The following is a 15,854-nucleotide window of genomic DNA, read 5'->3' as shown; positions in this document are numbered from 1 at the left end:
ACCGACCTCTCTCTGCACCACTAGAGTGGCACTCACCACTTGATTCGTCGCCGCCAGATACAACAGCAACGGCTCTTGTGGTTTAGGCACAACCAGTATTGGTGTAGAGGAAAGGTATTTCTTCAGATCCTGCAACGCTGCCTCAGCCTCTGGGGTCCACTCCATTGGGCCCGCCTTCTTCAAGATCTTGAAAAATGGAAGGGCACGCTCAGCGGACTTGGAGATGAATCTGCTCATGGCGGCAACACAGCCAGTGAGCCGACGCACATCCTTGATCCACTTGGGTGCCTCAATCTGCTCAATAGCCTTGATTTTTTCCGGGTTTTCCTCGACCCCACGCCGCGACACAAAGAACCCGAGAATTTTGCCGGACGGAACACCGAAGACACACTTCTCAGGGTTCAGCTTGAGGTTGATCTTGCGTAGGTTGGCAAACGTCTCTTCTAAGTCTCGTACAAGGGTTGCCTTGTCCTTGGTTTTGACCACTATGTCATCCATATAAGCTTCCATATTTCTATGTAGTTGGGGCTCAAAACCAATTTGCACCGCCATTGCGAATGTCGAGCCAACACTCTTCAACCCAAAAGGCATTCGTAAAAAGCAATACGTACCACATGGGGTAATGAATGTTGTCTTCTCTTCGTCTTCCTTTGCCATGAAGATCTAGTGGTAGCCTGAGTAGGCGTCGAGGAAGGATAACAGATCGCACCCGGCCGTGGAGTCAATAATCTGGTCAATGCGCGGCAACGGGAACGGGTCCTTAGGACAAGCCTTATTGATATATGTGTAATCGATACACAGCCTCCACTTGCCGTTCGCCTTGCGCACCACCACCGGATTGGCCAACCACGTTGGACGGCGCACCCCTCTCACCAAGCCTGCCGCTTCCAACTTCCTGATCTCCTCTGTGATGAATCCCTGTCGTTCCAAAGCTTGCTTCTTGACCTTCTGCTTGACGGCTCGCGCATGGGGACAGACAGCAAGATGGTGCTCAATCACTTCCCTGGGAATGTCGGGGATGTCGGATGCTTTCCATGCAAACACATTGACATTCGCCTACAGGAAAGTGATGAGTGCGCCTTCCTATTTGCTGTCGAGGGTGGAGATTATGGTGAAAGCCCCTCCCGTGCCATCCTCCTTGATGGACACCTTCTTGGTCTCTGGCGACGTAGCTTTGGATTTCTTGCTCTTGCCGGTGGAGCTCTCTGGCACGTCCTCAACGGTAGCACAACACTTCGAAGAGGTGCGCTTGCAGGAGTGGGTGCGAGAGGTCCTGCCAGTCTTCTTCTTCCCACCCGGAACTTCGGCGGCAGGAGCAGGCGCCTTAGCGGCAGCTGCTGCAACCGCTTCTCAGTAGAGTTGGTCAGCGCAGATTAGCGCATCCTTCTTGTCGTAGGGGACGGTGATGATGGTCATCGGCCCAAGCATCTTCAGTGTGTTGTAGGCGTAATGCGACACCGCCATGAACTTGGCTAGTGCCCGGCAGCCGAGGATCCCATTGTAGGGCAAGGGGATCTTGGCTACATCGAAGACAATCCTCTCTGTCCTGTAGTTCAACTCGCCTCCAAACATCATAGGCAATGTGACCTTCCCCTTCAGCTGGCTCCTTCCCGGGTTGACCCCTTGAAACATGCCCGTTTCCTCGAGGTCTCCATCAGGAATTTGCAGCCTTTTGATCACAACGGGTGAGATCAAGTTTAGGCCGGCCCCACCGTCAACCAGCATCTTGTTCACCTTGAGGTTGTGTATCATTGGTGAGACCAACAATGGCAAACACCCGACCGCAGTTGTGCGGTTAGGGTGGTCCTTGGTGTCAAAGATGAGGGGCGTGCTGGAACACTTCAGTGGCTTCTAAGCGTCGAACAAGGGCTCCGCTGCTGTGATCTCACGCGCCCACTGTTTGAGCTGGCGGTGAGAAGTATGCAACGAGGCACCACCATTGACGCATATGGCCTCCGTAGCCTTCTGGAACTCATGCTCGCCGGACACGTCGTTCTCGTCATGATCATCGTCTTCCTTCTTCTTGTCGCGGCCCCGAGCGGGCCTCTCTTGCTGATTGTCCTAGCCGCGGCGGCCCCCTTGGCCACCATGCTTCTTGTTGGATCCTTCGGCACCATCCTGACCCTTCTCCTTGTCCCGTCTCTCATATTCGGCTTTTTGCTTTTCAGCAAGCAGCTCAACTTGTGGGCAGTTCTGGAGGTCGTGGCCCTTGGTGCGGTGGATCTTGCAATACTGCTTGTCAGAGCCCCCTGGCTTGTCGGTGGCTGCCAAGGCCCGGCAAGCAGCGCACCCGGCAATCTCCTTGCCGGGGTCGTCTGCTTTGGCCTTCTTGGTGGCGCCGGTGTCGTCGGATCCCTCGACGGCAAGCACGGCCTTGCCCTTGCGTTTCCTGTTGCGACGCCGACCCTTCTTTCTTGGGGCGGCGGTGTCTTTGTCGGTAGAGTTGGTTTCCGCACTGGCGTCTTCGCCGGGGTACTTCCTTCCCTCTTCAGCCCGGGCACATCTATCGGCCAGAACGTAAAGTTCGGCCACGTCCTTGACCTTGTTCATTGCCAGCTCTTCACACATCTTGCGGTTACGCATAGTCTGATGGAATGCGCTGATCACGGTGACAGGATGAACATTTGGGATGTTGTATTGCACTCGGCTGAACCTCTGTATGTACTTGCGCAGGTTTTCACCTTCCTTCTGGGGAATGATATGCAAATCACTCGCCTGGCCATGAGCTTGGTGGCCTCCAGTGAAGGCACCAACGAACTCATGACACAGGTCTGACCAAGAAGAAATGGAATCCGCCGACAAGTGCATCAACCAAGACATGACATTAGGTTTCAGGGCCAACGGGAAGTAGTTGGCAAGCACCTTGTCATCACGAGCTCTAGCGGCTTGCATTGCAATGGTGTAGATGCTGAGGAACTCTGACGGATGGGTCTTGCCGTTATACTTCTCGCCGACGTCGTGCTTGAACATGCGGTGGGACGGCCATGGAACTGCCGCAGCTCACGGGTAAAGGCTGGGAACTCACCTCGTAAGGTAGGCCGCTGGAGCCTCCCGGTGCTAGGTGGTCCATAGCGGCCCCCGCCCGCCTGTCTGACTGGTGGCGCGTATCGCCCCGGTGCTCGATGGTGGTTCGAGCGTCTTCATGGGCTCACTCCCGAAGAACCTGGCATTGGTCACGGTGGGTCCATGGGTCGGACGACGCTATGGAAATGTTATCACAAGTGTCATCACGATGGACCGACATCCGCGGTGGCTAGCGTGAAGGAGGAGAGTGCACCATGGCTGCGGCGCCTCCGCCCCCCCCCCTCCCCCCACCGCTGGCGTGCAGTGGCTCGATGGAGCGCCGGCCTGAGGGCCCCGCCGGTCATGGCTCGTCTTTGTTGGCGACGCCGACGAGGCTCCGGATAGTGGCTCTCCACTCGTCGAGCTTCTCCGCAGCAGGAGGGAAGTCGAGGAGCAGCTGCGCGCGCGCCAAAGCTTCTGCTGGCGTGGGTGGTGGCGAAAGCTGCGTGGAACGTGGCATGCTTCAACTTCTAAACACATTAGAAGGAGCTCTGTCACGGCCCAACGGCTATGTGCCATTTCTGCCAGCACTTCGGCGGGTATACTGACCTACTTCGTCCCGCAAATGACGCACATGACTCTCCCCATGGTGGTGTCTAGGGTCACCGGTGTGGTGACACTGCTCGTCGCGCGCAACCTGGGAAGAGCGCACTGTGGGCGTCTTGGAGGTCGCCGCGCCGCTCGTGGGTGGTACAGCGACGCCCCCGGAGGGTCCCGTGCCGCCTGTAGGGGGCCCAGCGCCATCTCTGGATTTTGCGGCGTGTGACCCGTCGCCTTGCGCACGAACGACGCTGCTTGCCAGGCTTTGACTGCCATAGTGATGTTGGTGCTTGTGGGTCGCGCCTCGGGTCCTGTCCGCGACTGGCCCGCTGCTCGCCCGCACCAGTACGGGCCGTCCGGCTCCCGACGTACCGACCGATGTGGTCGCCTTCTTCTTGAGGGCCATGATGACAAAGAACGGCTAGGCTGACTGCCAGACCGGATTTTCACAACTGCACCCCTACCCGGTGCGCCAGAGATGTCGGTGGAAACGACACCTATGGGGTCACTGGGATCCCTTCTATGGTTGGCGAGCACGAGGTTGTGCAAAGAGCGGGTCTGACAGGAAGCACACGAATCGTTTACCCAGGCTCAGGCCGCGAAGATGCGTAATACCCTAGTCCTACTTTGGTGGATGTATTTGAGTGTTCTTGTGTTCTTGAGCTAGCTATGGGGTGCAACTTGCCCAAAAGAGCCGAATCCCTCTCCTGGTCGCCTCGGTCCTCCTTTTATAGGAACAAGGGGTTGCCATAGTGGCACACAGGAGGTGGAAAGGTCTACAGTCAACAAGCCTATCCTCTGGGACCATTGAATAAACGCATTTAATGTGCTGCCGACGTGCCCTCCTTGCTTTATCGGGGACGCCAGGGAAGCACGTCCCAGCTGTCGCCACCTCGCCTGGCCTCGACACGCGTCCGAGCTGCTGAGGCATCGTGGCGCCACGTTGGCTGGCTGCTGGGCTGGCGCGGTGGTGGAGCCTTCATGAAGGGTCACATGACGCCATGCAGGTGTTTGCTGAGTTGGTGTAGAGGCCGCCCGTCGCCACGCAGGTGCCTGCCTAGCTGGTTGAGCTAGCATCTGCTTGGGGACGGTGGTGGAGTCTTGGCTGGCACAGGCCTGTTAGTGGCCCTACTGATGCTCTCGGCAAGGGTCTTGCCAGGGCCCCGACAAGGGTGCTGTTGTGGCGTTGCAGTCGTCCCCGGCAAGGGTCTTGCCGGGGGTCTTGTGGGTTCCCTCGGCTGGGATCCCACCGAGGGTCGCCGTCTTCTGGTCTTCATCTGATCTCACATGTTTATGATCTTGACGAAGATTTGCATGCCACCACAGAGGCGCCTCCCGAGCCTTGGTTCCAATGTAGTTGGTTGGGTTGGAGCCTGTGGGCTCAAGGGTGGCTCACTCCGTTGGCATCGGGCAAGTTGCCCTGGCAAGGCTCTTGCCGGGGCTGTGGAAATTGCCTCGGCAAGGATCTTGCCGAGGGAGTCCACCTCGCCCTCTTGCTCTCCTGCGCTTCTGGTCTTGGCGTTGCCTTGGCTGCCTCGCGTTTCGGCTTCCCTCCTCTTACCTACTAAGTGTGGTCGTGGCGCGCGGCTCTGACTGCCCGTGCACAAGTAAAGGGGTCGAAAGAAGAGCCCCTCTTTTGTACACCGACAGAAATTGATTCGTACGGGATTGAAGGGGGGCCAATATATCTTAATGTTATGATTGGGATTTACCTTAAAGAACGTTAGTAGTTGCGGATGCTTGCTAATAGTTCCAATCATAAGTTCATAGAATTCCAAGTAAGGGATGACATTGTAACGCCCATGATGCGGCTATATCTCCCATGTGTCGAAGCACGACTTAGGGGCATAACCGCAAAATGGTTTTGTCACAAGAGGGGTAATCTTCACACAATCCCATGTAATGAACAAAAAAGGGATAAAGAGAGTTGGCTTACACTCGCCACGTCACACAATACATAAATATCTCATACATCATCCAAGATACACTCATAGACTGGCTACGATCAAATCCAAATGAAAAAAAAAGAATATAATCTCCAATTGCTAGATCCCCGATTGTCCCAACTGGGCTGAACCAATAATCATCAGGAAACAACACATAGTAACGACTAATGTCCTCGTCGAACTCCCACTTGAGTTCAGTAGCATCACCTGCACTGCTATCATCGGCACCTGCAACTATTTGGAAGTATCCGTGAGTCACACCCGCGAGATCAAGACTATTTAAGCTTATGGGTAGGATAAGGTAATGAGGTGGAGCTGCAGCAAGCGCTAAGCAAATATGGTGGCTAACATACGCAAATAAGAGTAAGATGAGAAGCTACGCGACGGTCGGAAAGCTAGAAGTGATCCTGAAACTACTTACGTTCACACATAACCCAAACCGTGTTCACTTCCTGGACTCTGCCGAAAAGAGACCATCACAGCTACACACGCGGTTGATTCATTTTAATTAAGTCAAGTGACGAGTTCTATACAACCAGATATTAACAAATTCCCATCTGCCACATAACCGCGGGCATGGCTCTCGAAAGTTTATACCCTGCAGGGGTGTCCCAACTTATCCCATCACAAGCTCTCGTGATCAACGAAGGATATTCTTTCTCCCGGAAAGAACCGACCAGTCTCGGAATCCCGGTTACAAGACATTCCGACAGTCATAAAACAAGACCAACAAGACAACCCGAATGTGCCGACAAATCCCGATAGGAGCTGCACATATCTCGTTCTCAGGGCACACCGGATGAACACTACGTGCGGCGATCGAAGACCCCGGGTGAAGGGGTGGCACCGCAAGTGGCTCTAGGTTGGACCAACACTCAGAGGAGCACTGGCCCGGGGGGTTAAAATAAAGATGACCCTTGGGTTCGCGACCCCAAGGTAAAGTTATAGGTTGTTAGGCAAATGTAAAACCAAGGTTGGGCCTTGCTGGAAGAGTTTTATTCAAAGCGAACTGTCAAGGGGGACCCATAACCCCAACCGCGTAAGGAACGCAAAATCAAGGAACATAACACTGGTATGACGGAAACTAGGGCGGCAAGAGTGGAACAAAACACCAGGCATAAGGCCGAGCCTTCCACCCTTTACCAAGTATATAGATGCATTAATTAAAATAAGAGATATTGTGATATCCCAACATACACATGTTCCAACATGGAGCAATCTTTAACTTCACCTGCAACTAACAATGCTATAAGAGGGGCTGAGCAAAGCGGTAACCTAGCCGGACAACGGTTTTCTAGGAAGGTGGGTTAGAGGCTTGGCATGGCAATATGGGAGGCATGATGAACAAGTGGTAGATAGCGCGACATAGCGATAGAACGAACAACTAGCAAGAAAAAATATAAGTGATATCGAGGGTAATGGTCATCTTGCCTGAGATCCCGCAAGGAAGAAGAACGAGTCCATGAAGAATACTAACGGACGTAGACGAACGAATCCTCACAACTCCGAAACGAAACCGAAGCTAACGAGATAAGCAAACCGCAAAGCAGCAAGCAACATGGTAAACACCCAAGCATAAACATGGCATGATGCACAACCAAGGATGATGCATGTCCGGTTTAAATATGCATGGCATGGTGCATAAACAAAACTACAAGTAAAGTGGAGCTCAACATGTAACAAGATGCATGTTGATGAAACACCACATTCCATTATTTAGTTCACTCCCGGTTAGGTACTCAACAATATTAAATGTTGGTTAACATGACAAGAGGTGAGGCATAAGCAAACCAACTATTTAGTCAAGTTTAAATGAGGCCGAAAATAACAAAAAACAATTCCGGAAAATCCCCATATGCATATTATGAATTTGGTCCTGTTCTGCCCTAAAACATATTTTAGAATTTTTAAACATGCAAAGTAATGCCACCATGTGAAACTAGGCATTTTTGAGGCCGAAAATAACAAACAACAATTCCGGAAAATCCTCATATGCATATTATGAATTTGGTCCAGTTCTGCCCTAAAACATATTTTAGAATTTTTAAACATGCAAAGTAATGCCACCATGTGAAACTAGGCATTTTTCCACCCCATTTACATATATAGATTATTAAATTCGGAGCTACGGTGATTTAGTTATGAATTAAATCATTTTAACATGAAAATTATGAAAATTAGATGCAAACATCATTTTAAACATTTTTAACATGGATGAAAGTTGCATATGATGGAAGTACATGAAAAACTAAGCATTTTACATATATAAACCATTTTGATCCAATGCACCATTTGTGAGTTATTAAATGCATGATCTAGAGGGACTTTTCTGCAAATCTGTTATCTCAGGATAAATGCTAAAAACGCTGGACAGGGAAAAAACATGACGGGCCGAATCAATCTGGCCCAATAGGAGGAAAAACAGAGGAGGGGCGCTGGGGTGTGGCCTCACCCAGCGGCCTTGGGGCAGATCTGGTGCTAGGCTGGGCCTTGGGGGGCGCTGGAGGTCAATGCGCGATCAGGAGGGGTCGAGCCAGTGGTTTGACCGACGCGTGTGTGAAGTAGAGACATTAGCGGCGACCGACGGGAGTTGCAACGGCGGTGTGGCGGCACGGCAATGGCGGGGATGAGCAGATCCAGTCGGCGGGGTCGCGCAGGTCGGGCGCGGCCACGGAGGGGCTTGAGCTCCTGGTTCCCTGGGAAAAATGACACCGAGAGAGCGAGGTGAGAGACATACAGGAGAAACAAAGGGAGATGGAGAGGAAAAGTTCAGGGGATGGTCAGCGGGACCTACTGGACAGTAAAGAAGCTCCAGTGCGGCGGCTTGGCTCGAAGACGGACTGGGCGCGGGCGTTCCTCCTCCCTGCAACGAGGACGAGACATGAGGCAAACGAACTGGTCACGCCGAACTAGAGCGACGACGGTGGCCTTCGACTGGAACGGGGCTAGAGGAGGTCGTGGGGATCGAGAAAAGGCGCGGCGGCGGTGATCCCCTCCAGATCCGGTGTGGCTTGGGACCTGGCAAGCCCACACGAGGTGGAACTTGGGAGCGGCGACTCCTGTCCATGGTGTCGGGGCAGAGCTCCATTGGTTCCTGCAGAAGCAGGAGAAGGAGAGAGAGAGAGGGGGGGGGGGGGGGGGGGGGGGATTAGAGTAGAGGAGGGAGTAGAAGGCAGGAAAGGAGAAGAAGGGGCGCAGGTGAGGGCGGCGGCCTGGTTATGGTTGTCGGCGGGGATGAGGTCTCGAGCGCGAGGAGAAACAGAGGAGGCTGCGACACGAGGTGGCTCTGGTCGCCGGTGGAGCTTGCTCCGGCGAGGCAACCGGAAACGATGGTGGAGTGGTCCTAAACAAGGAGGCTGCAGCCTCAGACACTCGTGGCACAGGGGTGCCCAAAGCAGGCAGCTGATGGCGGTCGGGGGCGATGCTGGTTGGGGATGAGGTGGTCCTCGACTTCCCTGGAAGGAGGCTCGGGCGAGGTGGCTGCCTCGATCGTGGTTGTTGCCTCGATCCAGAATGGATCGAGTGCCGCGGGAGGCTGCGGGAGGTGGACGAGGGGATCGGGGGAGGCGCTGGTTCGTGGGGAGAGATCAAAGGGTGTAGGGCTACGGGTTGGAGGATGAGAGGATTTTTGGATCAGGGGTTGGATGCTGGTAGGTGGGGATGGATCCCGAGGGGAAATGGCTGGCGGCGGCTCGATGGGACAAACTCCCTAGAAGTTAGGGTTTGGCCCAATATTTATATTGCAATGAGATTAGGGTAGGGGCTACCACGTCCCTACGATCGTAATCGGACGGCTGAGAAAAAATTGGTTAGGAAGTCCAATTAAAAAAACGGAGATGTTTTACATATGTTTGGGGATTATCCGAACCCAACGGTGACGACTGAGTAGGTCGGGTTCGGGGAAGTTTTCGGACGCGCGAGGGGGTCTGCGAACTGTGCGGAGAGGGGGTCTGACAAAAGGCCATGGAGGCAAGGGGGGTTTGATGGGCTCAGAGAAGAGAGAGAAGATAGTGGTCTGAGAGAAGGTGATGAAGGGAAAGGGAGAAACGACAATGACAACGGATGCAGGTTTTGAAAAACAAAGACGGCAACGAAGTACCGATGCAATGCAAATGATGCCAAGGTGAAATGCAACAAACAAATAAAAACACACGACGATAAGGGAAAACGTGGAAGGCGCCTGGAGCGTCTGTCTTGGGTCATCATAACACTCCTCCACTTACAAGAGATCTCGTCCCGAGATCTAAGGATGGCACCGGAGAGAAGCGCAAGAGGAAGAGGTAAACAAAGTTGCTTCTTCGACAAACGAGTGAAACCACGAACCTTGAGAGGTTAAACAATTTCAAGGAAAGAATACACCGGAGATGAATGAAGTTGAAAACACTCTGTTACATGAGAGGAACAAGGAACATTACACGAACCTTGTAGGTTGAAAAACATAAGAAAAAGGTGACAATGGACAAGAAGTACATGCAAGCACTCCAGTTGAAACGAGATGTACAAGGAAGGATAAAGATCAATTACGATAACACTCCGGTTGGAAACGGAAGGCATAGAATATGAACTTGGCAAAATGAAAGCACTTGGATGAGACTCCGGTTAGAAGAGGAATGATAAGCACAATACTCCGTTTAAAACAAGATAGAGAAGAAATAAGATTGATACTATTTGGACAGCACTCCGACTATAAATGAAAGGAATTGGACATGAACTTGACAAGATGAGAGGATACTTGATGAAATCAACAACACACTGCCTCCGGAACTATTAAAAGAATGGCACAAGGGGTAAGAAATATTTCAGACAGCACTCCAGTTCAGAAGGGATGCAAAACTTGATAAGATGAGAGAACTTGAATGAAGAACACGACACTCTAGTTGAACGGATAAGCAAAGGAAAGAACATGATCTTTGAAAAAAAAGGGATAATGGGTCGAAGAGTGCAAAATCACAATGCCTCCGGAATGAAAGAATATAAGCTAGATCGTTAGGAAGAAAGAAAGTAGAAGGAAACGATAACTTCTACCACCAATGAATTTGAAGGCATCCTTAAAGAAGGATTGAATGGAGTTGTTGAAAATTACACAACAAAAGAATAAGGTTGTTGTGGGCTTATGGAAAACGTCTCAAAATTATGAGGTGAAATTATTCCACTAACGGAAACAATAGATTGGATTGATATCAACAAGGAGACGAGAAACTTATTTCATCGGGAGGATAAATGAAGAACTTGGGTCATTTATAAGCACCATAAATAGCAACAATCCTTAGGGAAAGCTTTAGGTGAAATATAACCCAAGATAACTCCAATGAAGATATTGATGGGTTGCAAAGGATCTCCTGAACGAAGAGAAAATGGTGGGTTTGCATATCTCATCCGTGACAACTTGCCAATCATGAAACATGAAGGGAAATTGTCAAGAATGACATAAGACCACCTCAAAAGATAATGTAGAAAGAATTGCACTTCACATTGCAAGATGACAAAAACTTGAGCTCCTCCAAGAAGAATCTTGAAGAACACTTCGAGAATGAAAGAAATCTTTAACAACCACCATGTAGAGCCCCCATTTAGAACTCTGGTAATAGAAGGATGATAGAAATAAAGAGATGTGGAAAAACACAAGGTGAAGCCTTGCAATGATTTAGATGGAACTTCATGACGAGATAATGTGGAAAAACTTGGAACTCCGGAAAAGAAAAGAAGAAGCATCTCAAACCGAGAATGTGATATGACAAACAACTCTGGAAAGAAAGATGAATCACTTGGATGAAACAAGAATAAGAATTACATTATGCTTATCCTTCAACAATTAAATTGATGACCAATGGATTTGGCATACTACTCATTCCCATTGGAAAGGATTAAGGAGAGATGTAGCGTAAACTTGGTAAGGTCTTGATGGATCCACCGATAGACTTTAGGAAAGAACGAATGAATTTATACGATAGCAACAGAAGAGGAATGTTGGACGAACCACCATAAGGATTAAAGAACGAACGAAGAAAACGAACGCATCACCAGGACAAGTTGGAAAATGAACGAAGGTACTTGAGAGAATTTAGATACAAGTGAACAAAGAGATCTCGAGCTGATTAGAGAATACTTGAATGATGCACCGGTGAGATTTGGAGAACGAGAGCTGAAAGCTGGAATGAATAATTCCGAGATGATTGGCTCTGGAGAATCAAATTGAAAAGACTCCTGAATTGCTCCAGATGGGTAAAAAGGAATTCTCACAATCGAAAACAATTATGAGAGGATGGCATACCGCTAGAACCATGAATCTTTGGAAGAACGGGTAAGAATTTAAGAGGAACTCTTCTTCGGTCTTCAAAAATCCGAGAATGGCGATGAGAAACACCATCATGAATTGTTGAGACACTCCGGAGTAATGAAGAATAGAAAAAATTGAGCCAAGGAGGAAAAGAATTTGAAAGCGATCTTGGAGAAGTCATCTGACTGATGATTATTTATTCTTATGTCAAACTTTGAAAAGATTTGAGAATAACTCCAGAAAATTAAAAGAGTCAGGTAAGATCCTGGGAAAAGACCTGTGGGTTAGGGCCCACTCAAAAGGAAACACCGTTGAACGATCTTAAAAGAGAGATTGCACCGGTTGAATTAAATGGCTCAAGAGAGATAACAACCTCGAGATATCTTGAACGGATTAGGAATGAAAACATGAATCTCCTGAGATATCTTTGGCGCTTCGGAACAAACGAACAACGAGAGGTGGATGATTAGGGGGTGCACCAGCATGGAAAAGCATTTGAAAATAAGGAAACAAATATGATCAACACCGAAAGCTTGAATTGAATCCACCAGAGAAGAAAAGAGAACGAAGAATGATAAACCTGAAACTCCGTTAGTATCTTCCTAAGAATCACCGGATAAGAATATCGACGGAAAAGAATGGAGAGACTTCCCATCAATAACATGATACTTGATTAAGAAATCCGAGTCCTTGAAGAAACGGGTGGGAGGGCGGGAAAAACAAAGGCAACTTGGGGATGGCTGAAATGAACAACGTTGGGAAAAACTGTGGGGTGATCTTGCGAATGGGGAGAATGATGGGATCATCTCAAAGAGAAGCGCACCGGCTGGAAATAGAATTGAGATGACAATCTTGATGACCAAGAAGGATTGGTATTCACATAGAAGTATGAGAACACCACTTAGGGAAGGTATGGAATCAACACTTGACATTGAAGCAACTCGAATACCACAACTCAAAAACAAAACAAAGGATTGGCTTGCAGAATAAGCCAGAACACATGTGATAGAGATTTACCCAATCCCATATCATGCATTTGTCGGAAAGATATTCTAGGAGCTACTTGAATTCCCACCTATAAACTCCCGAAACTTTCTGGTTATGCAATCTGGTGTTGGGGATACAAGGAGGGACAATATATATCACACAACTAACAAGCCCTACGCTCCAAATGTATCCATCCGTCAACACATAACCAAGAAACGTCCATACATCATGTACCTCAACCTTCGAAAGTCATCCGTTATACGAGTTATGGCAAAACTCCTGAACTCCCTCCCCAGTACTGGGTGGCGTCGAGGTTATCTCACCAACAACTGCATAAAAGAGATTTTCGATGTCGGCAAACTCAGGTAATCCAGAAATGCAACGATAAAATTGTGACGACAACACCTCGGAGCTCAACTCCCCGGGACACTGCCACAACCCCTAAATGTTAGGAGGCACCAAGAAGAATGTTCTCGTCACAAGAATATCAGAACGATTCCAAGATACCTGCGTGATCCTATTTTTTTTTGTGAAATTTGAGGAGAGGAAAGTCAAAACATCTACGTCAGGAGGCCTCACCAGAGCGACAAAGGGATTGAGGAGTAAAAAGAATCCTACTCTCTGATATATATAATCCTAAGACTCGACACATTGTTGTTATAGACTCAACAATGTCAGCGATTCGATCAAGCAGGGGGGTCCTAAGTCGGGGATGGATCTACTTACCAACTTGTAACGCCCATGATGCGGCTATATCTCCCACGTGTCGAGGGACGACTTAGAGGCATAACCGCATAGTGGTTTTGTCGCAAGAGGGGTAATCTTCACACAATCCCATGTAATGAACAAGAAAGGGATAAAGAGAGTTGGCTTACACTCGCCATGTCACACAATACATAAATATATCATACATCATCCAAGATACACTCATAGACCGGCTACAGTCAAATCCAAATGAAAAAAGAAGATAAACCCCAATTGCTAGATCCCCGATCGTCCCAACTGGGCTCCACTACTAATCGTCAGGAAATGACACATAGTAACGACCAAGGTCCTCGTCGAACTCCCACTTTAGTTCGGTAGCATCACCTGCACTGGTATCATCGGCACCTACAACTGTTTGGAAGTATCCGTGAGTCACGAGGACTCAGCAATCTCACACCCGCAAGATCAAGACTATTTAAGCTTATGGGTAGGAGAAGGTAATGAGGTGGAGCTATAGCAAGCACTAAGCAAATATGGTGGCTAACATACGCAAATAATATTAAGATGAGAAGCTACGCAATGGTCGAAAAGCTAGAAGTGATCCCGAAACTACTTACGTTCAAACATAACCCAACCCGTGTTCACTCCCCGGACTCCGCCGAAAAGAGACCATCACAGCTACACACGTGGTTGATTTATTTTAATTAAGTCAAGTGACAAGTTCTCTACAACCGGATATTAACAAATTCCCATCTGCCACATAACCGCGGGCACGGCTCTTGAAAGTTTATACCCTGCAGGGGTGTCCCAACTTAGCCCATCACAAGAACTCACGATCAACGAAGGATATTCCTTCTCCCAGAAAGAACCGACCAGTCTCGGAATCCCGGTTACAAGACATTTCGAAAATGGTAAAACAAGACCAGCAAGACCACCCGAATGTGCCGACAAATCCCGATAGGAGCTGCACATATCTCGCTCTCAGGGCACATTGGATGAACACTATGTACGGCAACCGAAGACCCCGGGTGAAGGGGTGGCACCGCAAGTGGCTCTAGGTTAGACCAACACTCAGAGGAGCACTGGCCCGAGGGGTTAAAATAAAGATGACCCTCGGGTTCGCGACCCCAAGGGAAAGTTATAGGTTGTTAGGCAAATGTAAAACCAAGGTTGGGCCTTGCTGGAGGAGTTTTATTCAAAGCGAACTATCAAGGGGGTCCCATAACCCCAACCACATAAGGAATGCAAAATCAAGGAACATAACACTGGTATGATGGAAACTAGGGCGGCAAGAGTGGAACAAAACATCAGGCATAAGGCCGAGCCTTCGACCCTTTACCAAGTATATAGATGCATTACTTAAAATAAGAGATATTGTGATATCCCAACATAAACATGTTCCAACGTGGAACAATCTTCAACTTCACCTGCAACTAACAATGCTATAAGATGGGCTGAGCAAAGCGGTAACCTAGCCAGACAATGGTTTGCTAGGAAGGTGGGTTAGAGGCTTGGCATGGCAATATAGGAGGCATGATGAACAAGTGTTAGGTAGCACGACATAGCAATACAACGAACAACTAGCAAGCAAAGATAGACGTGATATCAAGGGTAATGGTCATCTTGCCTGAGATCCCGCAAGGAAGAAGAACGAGTCCATGAAGAAGACAAACGGACATAGATGAAAGAATCCTCACAACTCCAGAACGAAACCGAAGCTAACGAGAGAAGCAAACCAGAAAGAAGCAAGCAACATGGTAAACACCCAAGCATAAACATGGCATGATGCACAACCAAGGATGATGCATGTCCGGTTTAGATATGCATGGCATGGCAAAGTGCATAAACAAAACTACAAGTAAAGTGGAGCTCAACATGTAACAAGATGCATGTTGACGAAACACCACATTCGATTATTTAGTTCACTCCCGGTTAGGTACTCAACAATATTAAATGTTGGTTAACATGAAAAGAGGTGAGGCATAAGTAAACTAACTATTTAGTAAAGTTTAAATGAGGCTGCAAATAACAAACAACAATTCCGGAAAATCCCCATATGTATATTATGAATTTGGTCCTGTTCTGCCCTAAGCCATATTTTAGAGTTGTTAAACATGCAAAGTAATGCCACCATGTTAAAATAGGCATTTTTCTACCCCATTTACATATATAGATTATTAAATTCAGAGCTATGGTTATTTAGTTATGAATTAAATCATTTTAACATGACAATTATGCAATTTATATGCAAACATCATTTTAAACATTTTTAACATGGATGAAAGTTGCTTATTATGAAAGTACATGAAAACTAAGCATTTTACATATATAAACCA

General features: G+C 48.7%; 1 long non-coding RNA gene across 2 annotated transcripts; it reads right to left on the bottom strand.

Annotated features, from left to right (window-relative positions):
• Nucleotides 1–5,521: 5,521 nt before the first annotated feature.
• Nucleotides 5,522–8,690, bottom strand: LOC123081830 (uncharacterized). Of its 2 annotated transcripts, none has more exons than XR_006438805.1 (3): nucleotides 8,344–8,690; nucleotides 8,002–8,245; nucleotides 5,522–5,783 (listed from the first exon to the last, which is right to left on the bottom strand). It is a non-coding gene; the product is annotated as an uncharacterized lncRNA (long non-coding RNA). The 2 variants fall into 2 exon arrangements; XR_006438806.1 differs by having other exon boundaries at nucleotides 5,522–5,777.
• Nucleotides 8,691–15,854: the final 7,164 nt, after the last annotated feature.

This window comes from Triticum aestivum, chromosome 4A (genome assembly GCF_018294505.1).
Source record: "Triticum aestivum cultivar Chinese Spring chromosome 4A, IWGSC CS RefSeq v2.1, whole genome shotgun sequence".
NCBI lineage: Eukaryota > Viridiplantae > Streptophyta > Magnoliopsida > Poales > Poaceae > Triticum > Triticum aestivum.
Note: the sequence above shows the minus strand (reverse complement) of the source record. Positions and strands in the feature narration are given on the sequence as shown.